A 10,094-nucleotide genomic window follows, 5' to 3' on the forward strand; every position below is an offset into this window, starting at 1 on the left:
GCACGGTGCAACCTCAATGAAGGAAAAGCAGAACAAAAGAGGGACAGAAAAATGGAGAGCGGGACGTGGTTACCCTGGAGGTCACCGTACCTGAGGCTAGTTTCATACCATGACTTCACCTTTTCTTATGATCCTGTAAATTTCCTTTTAAGGCAATCTATTTTGACAAATTGCTTCACTTCCATCCAAAAAGGTCATTACTCATACTTATGCTTGGTCTTCGTTATTCATGGATTCTGTATTTGCAAATTGGTCTACTTGCTGAAATTTATTTGTGACCCTGGAGTCAATACTCATGGTGCTTTCCTGGTCATTTGTGGACTCACCGAGAACTAATAAAACTTTCTCACCTCATGCGGGCGTTCCCAGCTGAAGTCAAACAAGGTGATGTTCTGACTTCCTGTTTCAGCTCTCGTGCCGTCAACGAGTGTCCTTTTCGTTGTTTATTTATTGCCTTTTTTTTCACATTTTCGCCCTTTTTGTGGGTGATTCCTTTATTTAAAATAACCCCCAAGCATCTTGCTGAGGTACTGCCCAGCATTCCCACGTGCAAGAAGGTTGTGACATGGTTTATAGAGAAAACTACGTGTGTTACATAAGCTTTGTTCAGGCGTAAATTATAGCACGGGTGGCTGTTGAAGTTGATTAAAGGATGAACAATACTTATTAAATAAGGGATCCTTACATAGAAACATACATAAAAGAAGGTTATATATTGAGATTAATGAGATTCTTGTGGCCAGGGGCTTGCAGGAACCTACCCTCCATATTTCTCCTAGGAGAAGAAGTTCTGTATTCGATAATTCTGCATTTGCAATGACTTTACATAGAACATAGTTTCTGTGAATAATAAGAATTGAGTGCATATAGAAGCTACTAAACGTTCTGTTTTGAAATCTTTTATTTTATGTAATACTATAATATTAATACTTATAGGTAATACTCAATACTGTATTACTTAACACTGTATAAAAAGACTGAGTGGTTGTATGTGCTTGTATGTATGCACATGTATTTGTGTCCATGTTCCTTGTGAGTCATTGTGAATATTAGAAGCCCAGTACATGTTTGTTGGTTTGTTCTTGCACAATTCCTGCTTAGTGAGACGCAGTTGTGCCTGTTAGAGAGCTTTATGCAGGCTTATTGATTAGTAAGCAATTTTACACATAAAGCAATCTAATTGTTTTGTTTTCTTATTTTAAATGATTTTTTTTATTATTTTGAGAGAGGGAGAGAGAGAGAGACAGAGTGCAAGCAGGGAAGGGACAGAGAAAGAGAGAGGGAGACACAGAATCCGAGGCAAGCTCCAGGATCTGAGCTGTCAGCGCAGAGCCCAAAGTGGGGCTCGAACTCACAAACTGTAAGATCGTGAACCTGAGCCAAAGCGGAATGCTTACCGACTGAACCACCCAGGCACCCCAGCAAACTATTTGTCACACAAGTTGTAAATAATTTTCTGAGTTACTTGTTTGCCGTCTAACAAGGTTTATATTTTCCTGGCATTAAATAATTTTTGAATATGTATGCGATCAAATACATCAATATTTACCTTTACTTCTACCTTTGAGGCTTTGTTGAGAAAGCATTTTACCCTCCTTCAAATATTTTCTCTGTTTTTAATACGTATTGCTTTTTTTCTAGAGCTATTATTAATGTACATTTTCTTACGCATTTTCTGCTGTATCAATGGGATTTGGAGAAAGAGAGAAGGTTAATTCATGTGCTTAACTGGGCCTCTTAGAGGGCAAGTCCTAACACTATTTCTCTTTTAACTTATGAAATAGTGAAAAATGTTACAGTTCCCTCATTACTGAAACATTATTGCATTTCTGGAATATATTCAAAGTCATCATGATATTAGTTTAATATTATGCTGGATTCAATTTGCTAATTTGTTTTAGGAATTTTACATCTGGATTCAAATAAGACAGGTGCACATAAACACACACTAAGAGTTTGTTCAGAAGTGTTTGCAGAGCCCTGGAATTTTCTATTCCTTAATTTTTTGCAGGACATTGTCTGTAATGTTGTCTCGATCTGACACCATTTTAGGGCACTCTTTATATATGTATATATAATTATTTCATAATTATGTGTCAAATAGGGCTCTCTGAATTTTTCTATGCATTTTAAGATTTTCTTTGAAAATTCAACATTTTATTAATATTTATGCTGATTAACATTAAGAAGAGCTACCTTTCTCATTTAATTTTTAACAACTTAATTTAGATAATAGCTCAAATTTTATTCACAATTATTTTCTTAAGTTCACTTATTTATTTTGAGAGCGAGAGAGAGTGTGCATGTATGTGCGAGCAGGAGAGAGGCAGAGAGAGAGAATCCCAAACAGGCTCCGTGCTTTCAGTGGGGAGCACAACGTGAGGCTCGATCTCATGAAACATGAGATCATGCCCTGCGCCAAAATCAAGAGTTGAATGATGCTTTGAGCCCCCCCCAGGCACCCTTATTCATAGTTGTTTTTAAAATTACTTTTAGATTTATACATTATTAATACCAATGCCATTTGATTTAATAACCATTTGTTTAACACATGTGCCAGAGTATCGAAGCACTTAATATTAAATTATTTAATTTTTTCTACAAGCCTTTGAGATAATTCTCTTATTGTTCCCATTTGCCAGATGAAAAAAAAAAAATGAGGCACAGAGAGATTAAGTAATTTACCTAAACTCACACAGCTAGAATATAGAAGAGCCAGGAGTGAAACAAAGCTGTTTGTCTCTAGAGTGTTTTATGTTTTAACCACTACACTATATGTTAAAAGGAAGAACGCTTGTAAGAGGGATAATTGAAAAATACTATAAAAGCTTTCATACATATATGAAATTTCCTTTCAGAAAGAGTATTGTTTACCTGTATTTCTGAAAGACAGCCGTCTTGCTCTTTGCTCAAACAGTACTATCTATTTCCAAGTGATAAAAAGTCCAAGTAACTAAACAATTAAAATAAAACAAAAGAACAGGAAGAAAAGAATGAAATGGGAAAGCTGCATCACTTAAATCGAGACCATTGCTCATGTTGGTAACACCGTAGGCAGCAGCCGTTAGGAGTCCAGTGACCTTAAGTGCCACAGAGCCATTAAAAGTAATGAGGTATGAGCTCAAGCCAATGACTGATAAAAAGGCAATGTCTTCTCAGGGGCTCAAGCTGTAACATCCAGCATTAATGTATTAGTATCAGTAGATGAAACATGACGAATGCTAAATCTCATTTGCATAATGGATGAAGCTTGGGAAGCAGTTCTAGATGGCTGATGAGCACCTTGAGCCAAAAGGAGAATTTTTTTTAAAGACTTGATATACAAAGGCTAGCATATTAAGACACACGTAGCTAAAAAAAAAAAAAAAAAATAGAACAAATGTAAGAGACTATGGACTGCTGGATGATGTACTTCTCTTAAATTTGAAATAAAGTTAAGTAAAACTCTCCTGCAGCACCCAGATATGCCATCCAGTGGCCTCGCCTGGACTGACGAGCTCCACCTCTCAAATCATCCCCGATGCCTAAGAAAATAGCTAATAAGTTGGCTGTGCAAACTTAGAGTAAACGTATTCAAATCTCGATGCAGATGTCTCAGTGACTTATTTGACTGTATTTTGTGCAGCTTCTCAATTGTGCCAGTATTTGAATGAAAATCATACAGCGTATTCAATTTACTAAACACAGCCTGGCTTGTGGGGGAAAGAAATCCCTTCTTGGAAGTAAATGTGACTTGATTTAGTTCTTATACGAGTTTCTCTCTAAGCAGATGGAATTATCCCACATCAATTGTGTGTGTGTGTGTGTGTGTGTGTGCGCGCGCGTTTGTGGGTGTGACGTGTTAGTTCTTTAGGTATCTTATTGTGATAGTTGTGACTTTTCTCTTTATTGAAATATCAATGCAGGCATATCTCACGGATGCTGAGAGCTTGGTTCCAGACCACCGCAATAAAGCAAATATTGTAACAAAGCAAGTCAAATGATATTCCTTTAGTCTCCAGTGCACATAAAAGTTATGTTTACACTATACCATAGCCTATGAAGTGTGCAATAGCATTATGTCTAAAATAACAATGTATCCACCTTAATTAAAAATACTTTATTACTACAAAGTGCCAACCATCATCTGAGCTTTCAGTGAGTCATGGTCAGCAATCACAGATCACCATAACAAATACAATAATAATAATGGGGAAGCTTGAAATAACGCAAAAAATGTCAAAATGTGACGTTGAGGCAAGAAGTGAGCAAACGCTGCTCGGAAAATGGTGCCAGAAGGCTTGCTCAATGCAAGTTTGCTTCAATTTATAAAGAACTAAGTCCTTGCAAGTTCAATAAAGCAAAGTGCAATAGATCAAGTCATACCTGTACTACAAATACATACTGTTTGAGTGTAATATATTCTAGTGAAAAGTATTGTGCAAGTTCTGGGGTTACCACGGGACAAAATACAAGGTGCATAGCACCACCAGGCTGGGGACCCTGTCTACTGTGGGCAGACCTATCCCCACCACCTACTCACCTCTGCTTTCTCCTACCCTTAAACAATGGAATGCCACATTACATAACACCCTCTTCACCTTCAGATGTTAGACTCGCCCGGGCCATCTCAGTCAATCATGACGCTGAGATCCCCATACTTACCTAAATCCAGTTCGAATCTTTTCATATTTACCACTTTGGTTCTCTTTAAAGCTAATATTATGGTCAGTTTCTCACTACTAGTGTGCAGTATACCTTTCCTTTAGAATTCAAATAATGGTGGTATTTTAAAATCTATAACGAGTCTATCCCCTCATCTCACAAATAAAGAAAAGAAGAATACTTGGATCTTAAAAATAACTGTGTTAGCCTTTTATTCACCTGAGTTCAGTCTCCCTCACTTGTGGGTGATGGTTTCATAATTTGATGGTCTTTCTGCCATGACGTGACCTTGCCGGTTTGGTCGTTTCTCACCCGGGTTGCCCTTTGTGGTAGCCAGCCTCCCTTTGCTGAAGCCCCTCTGTGTGCTTGACTAAAGTGATTCATTTGTTCCAAAGTCGTAATAAGTCAGGTAACACAAATTGAGTTACCTGTTTTAGCTCAAGGAATGAAATAAAAACAATTGCAAGAAATTTTAGGCACGTGGTCTCTCCCTGGGGCAAACCAGGTCTTGAGTAATCCTTAGTAGGATACTCTAAACACTCCTGGAAATAGAAGTCCATTTCTTTACATGTTATTTCAACATTGAGAAAATACTCTAGTCAGGTATATATTTGAATACTCAACTGAACAGATCAGGGATGGAAATTTATTTCATAACACATCTATAACTCATTCTTTCACTGATAAAATACCTTGTGTCCAGATCCTGTGTTATTGAAGCCTCTGTCTTCCGGCTTCAGTATGCATCACTAAGAATGTTACCAACCCACAGAATGTTCTCTGCAGCCACATCGCTTTTGTCATTTAAACGGCCATATTGTTGCACCTGGAGATTGAATGATCTGCCTAGACCACATTGCTCATGAGTTTCAGACCTAGGACCAGCACTCATATCATCTACTCTAAAGCCAATGACTTCTCCACACTCATCTCATGAAGTGTTCATGAAAGCCAGCACCTGTGACATAGCACCACTGTGGGGAGCAGAAGTATGGAAGTCCACAGCTATAGGACTGGTGGAATTCTTCAGATGGTGGATACACAAACAGGGTCAATACAAACAATGGGAGTTTTCCTCATGCTATGTTATGACAACATGCTAAGCTAAAACCAGCAGCCGGACACCTAGGTGGCTCAGTCAGTTGAGCGGCGAACTTCGGCTCAGCTCACGATCTCGGGGCTCGTGGGTTCGAGCCCCACGTCGGGCTCTGTGCTGACAGCTCGGAGCCTGGAGCCTGCTGCGGATTCTGTGTCTCCCTCTCTCTCTACCCTTCCCCCACTTGCGTTCCGTCTTTCTCTCTCTCTCAAAAATAAATAAATGTTAAAAATAATCTTTAAAAGAAACCTGGCAGATAAGTCTAAGCAGGTACTTAGACATTTGAAAAAAAGTTTTATAATCATTTTCACCAATTATTGTTTAAGAGAAAAACCACTCCGGCTTGTTTCCTCTTAATACTACATTTCAATTTCTGACCCTAGGTGTGTGGGTTTTTCCACACACCAGGCAATTCTGTGACACCGACTGGGTGTTTTACAATTCAAGTTAATTCTGACATGATCTACTTGGGGGTAGTAAAAGATTCCACAGGCTAAGGGCTCAGTCCCACGAGAAAGCCTTGACCTTCAGTCCCTAATTGCAAATCCAGGTTGTACCTGTCTCTGATCGACTGGCTATAGATTGGCGGCTCCCTTAACCCCTGCTTAGGCTCGACTACTTTGCTAGAATGGCTCACAGAACTCAGGAAAAAAACTTATTTACTAGATTACCAGTTTACTACCAAGGACATTAAAATATACAAATAAAAAGCCAGATGAAAAGATGCATTGGGCAGGGTCTGGAAGAGTGCTGAGCACAGGAGATGGTTCCCCCTTGGGTTTGGGACACACCGTCCTTACATCCCATGGATGCATTCTTGTTTACCAACCCCAGAAGCTCTCCAAACTCCATCCTTTCTTGGTTTTTATGGAAGGCTCATTACATAGGCATGGCTCATCAAACCATTGACCATTGGTGATTGAGTCAGTTTCCATCCCTTTCCCCTTCCTGTGAGACAGAGAGTGGGTGGAACATTTCAACAGTCTGACAACAAGGTTGATTCTTCTGGCAACCTATCCCTATTTTGAAGGGCTTTCCAAAACTTACCTCGTTAACAGAAGCTGAAGTGTGGTTGAAAGGGACTTGTTATGATAACAAAATACACCGGCTTCACCTTGATCACTCAGGAGCTTTCGGCAACTCAGAGCAAAACTAAATATTATAAGAAAAGATGCCCCTACAGCTCTCATATGGAAAATTACAAGGGTTTCAGGAGCTATGTGACACAAACTGGAGATGAAGACCAAAATATGTAGTTGTTATTATATCACAAAATTGCAGTGATGGATACTGGACTAAAATAAATCTTGTTTTTTGGAATAAGGCAACATATGAAAAATTTGTCATGGACTTTATAATTCCTGTCCTTATGATTCTTGGTATTCTTTTATTTTTAAGTTTATTTATTGATTATTGAGGAGGGGAGGTGGCGGGGCAGAGAGAGAGAGGGAGAGAGAGAATCCCAAGCAGACGCCGTGCTGTCAGGGCATAGTCTGATGCGGGGCTCAATCTCATGACCGTGAGGTCAAGACCTGAGCTGAAATCAAGAGTTGGCCGCTTAACTGACTGAGCCACCCAGGCACGCTGTGATTCTTGATTAATTATAAAGGAAATTATATAATGTATATAATTATAATATATATAATATATAATAATAATATATAATATATATATAATAATATATAATATATACATATATGGTATGTAATAGTACGCCTTCATCTGCAGGGGATATATTCCAACACCTCCCAGTGGTATCTGAACCTACAGATAGTACTAAATCCTATAAATATTATGTTTTTTCCTATACATACATATCTAAAGTAAAGTATAATTTATAAATCAGCCATAGTAAGGGACTAACAACAGTAATGAAATAGAACAATTATAACAATATATTGTAATACAAGTTATGTCAATGAAGGCTTAAAAAATATTTTCTTGGGGCGCCTGGGCGCCAGTCAGTTAAGCGTCCGACTTCGGCTCAGGTCACGATCTCGCCGTCTGTGAGTTCGAGCCCCGCGTCGGGCTCTGGGCTGACGGCTCAGAGCCTGGAGCCTGCTTCAGATTCTGTGTCTCCCTCTCTCTCTGCCCCTCCCCTGCTCACTCTCTCTCTCTCTCAAAAATAAATAAACATTAAAGAAATTTTTTTTTTAAATACAAGAAATATTTTCTTGTACTCCACTTGCTTTTCTTGTGACATGATCGGTGGTAATCAAATGCCCACGTGAGGAGATGAAGTGAGGGGAATGACGTGGGCACTGTGACATAAGATTAGGCTGCTAGGGACCTTCTGAAGATATGTCTGAAGGGACATCCTTTGCATCCCAACCACGGTTGACTTCAGGTAACTGAAACTCTGGAAAGTGAAACAGCGGATAAGGGAGGACCACTGTGTGCATATTCTGGCTCTTGCCTTCTTCATCATAATTTGCCTCTTTTTTCCCTATAGCATGTTCATTTAAAAAAAGACATACATGAATATTAAATAGCAATAATAAGAAAGTAACACTATCTAAAGGCAACTATTTTGGAATCTGTATAATGATAGTTTCTTCTTATAGGAATTTTTTTAATTTTTTTATTTATTTTTGAGAGAGAGCACAAGTGGTAGAGATCAGGAAGAGAGGGGGACAGAGGATCCAAAGTGGGCTCTGTACTGACAGCAGAGAGACTGATGTGGGGCTTGAACCCACGAACCGTGAGATCATGACCTGAGCCGGAGTCGAACGCTCAACCTATTCAGCCACGCAGGGGCCCCATTATGGGAAATGTTTTAATACTATATAGAAAGTCACATATCCTGCCTCTTTAACTTTTCGCTATGGCTCCACCTTCATGTTTCTCAAATTGTTATTGGTGAAGCACAAGAATTAATATGTGCTGCTTGAATAAAGTTACTCATGGTCAAACATGGTAAAATGATGAGCTGAGTCAGGTTTGACTGGTCTTTTTTTGGTAGAACTTCTACGAGTTTTGCATGCTAATGCGCAGGCTGCTTATGCATCAGTTAGAGGTAAAGTGTTTCTTTCTTTAATATTAATTATATATGAGTGTGCACACACACACGCACATATTTATTTCCTTACAGGGTCTTCAAACAAGGTCCTTATGCTCCAAGATGAGGTAAACAGCCCAGAGCATAAAAAGCTGCGATACAGCTGTGCTTACGAAAGTGCTGCGGCAGAACACCGAAACCAGGTTCCATATACATAAGATCGAATGTCCCAATTCTATGGTGAAAGATAAAGCTTATTTGTTTCGTGGTATGGCTGTGTGGCTTTCAGTGAATTTGGGATGCTAGTTGATCTTACGTGGGTGAACACTATTGCCTGCGGGTCAATGTGGCATGTAACGCCTGTGGACGATGCTTTGTGAATCAGAACCATTAAATCATGAATATTTTGATCTAAATTCTAATGAGCCACTGCCAATAGTTTACACAGATTGTCACATGCCAGATAAAGCTCTTCTTCTTGCCTTATGTTACTCACTTGTAAGACTCAAGCAGGGAGTTGCTGTTACTTTGATGTTTGGATACTTCCCCTGTTGCCAACCGCAGGTCATTAGTAGTTCATGAGTTCAAATAAAGAAAGAAGAAAAAGAAGACACACTTCTCTGGACCTCTGATTGATCCATAATGAAAATGAAAGCCACGCAGTATGCAAAATTGAACAAGATAAGGCCCCTGGCCTCAGTTTGCTTTCGATCTACTCATAGCCAAGTCATGAGGAATGGAAGTAGGGCAAGTAAGGGCCTTTACGGCTGCTATGGGAACACTCCAGTCTCATTTTGCTGTCATAAGGAGGCTAGTCAGCGGTGCGGGGAAGCAGCAAGTTAGGGGAAAGGGAGGGAAAATCACTTACGTTGGCACTTACACACGCGAGCGCCTCGTATGCGCGGCCAAATCGGCACATTTTTCTACTTTGAGACCCAGTTCCAGATCAGGGGACAGAAAGATTACCATGACTCTTCTCTTCTCTTTGTTTTGTAAGAAAACCTACCCAGGCATTTTAACTGGATCTGTCGTGTATGATTGAGAGATGAGTGAACAAAATTATAAAGTGCGATTTTAGAGGCTCTTTATTGTGGGGATATGAATGGAAGGAGAATAGTGATTTATTGAGGCAAGACAAGAACATTTACTTGTGTATAATGGAATACCCAGGTGAAATACCTAAAACAGTCTTAAATCCAACAGAAGGTACATAGGCGCATTTTCTTTTGTAGAATATTTCTTACAAAAAGAATTGCACCTGATTTTTTAGAATGATTCCATACCTTTATTTGCGTATGAAGGTTTAGGAAGGTGCATATCTGCTCAGATACTTGTCAGTAACATCAGGTGGAGAGA

At 39.2% G+C, this 10,094-nt stretch overlaps 1 long non-coding RNA gene across 1 annotated transcript in view; it reads right to left on the bottom strand.

Annotated features, from left to right (window-relative positions):
• Nucleotides 1–9,470, bottom strand: part of LOC125909283 (uncharacterized) — a 42,206-nt gene extending 32,736 nt beyond the window's left edge. Inside the window, exon 1 of the long non-coding RNA XR_007453641.1 lies at nucleotides 9,235–9,470. This is a non-coding gene — a long non-coding RNA (uncharacterized LOC125909283). The remainder of the gene's footprint in view (nucleotides 1–9,234) is intronic.
• Between the last annotated feature and the right edge of the window lie 624 nt (nucleotides 9,471–10,094).

Source organism: Panthera uncia (genome assembly GCF_023721935.1).
Source record: "Panthera uncia isolate 11264 chromosome B3 unlocalized genomic scaffold, Puncia_PCG_1.0 HiC_scaffold_1, whole genome shotgun sequence".
Taxonomy (NCBI): domain Eukaryota; kingdom Metazoa; phylum Chordata; class Mammalia; order Carnivora; family Felidae; genus Panthera; species Panthera uncia.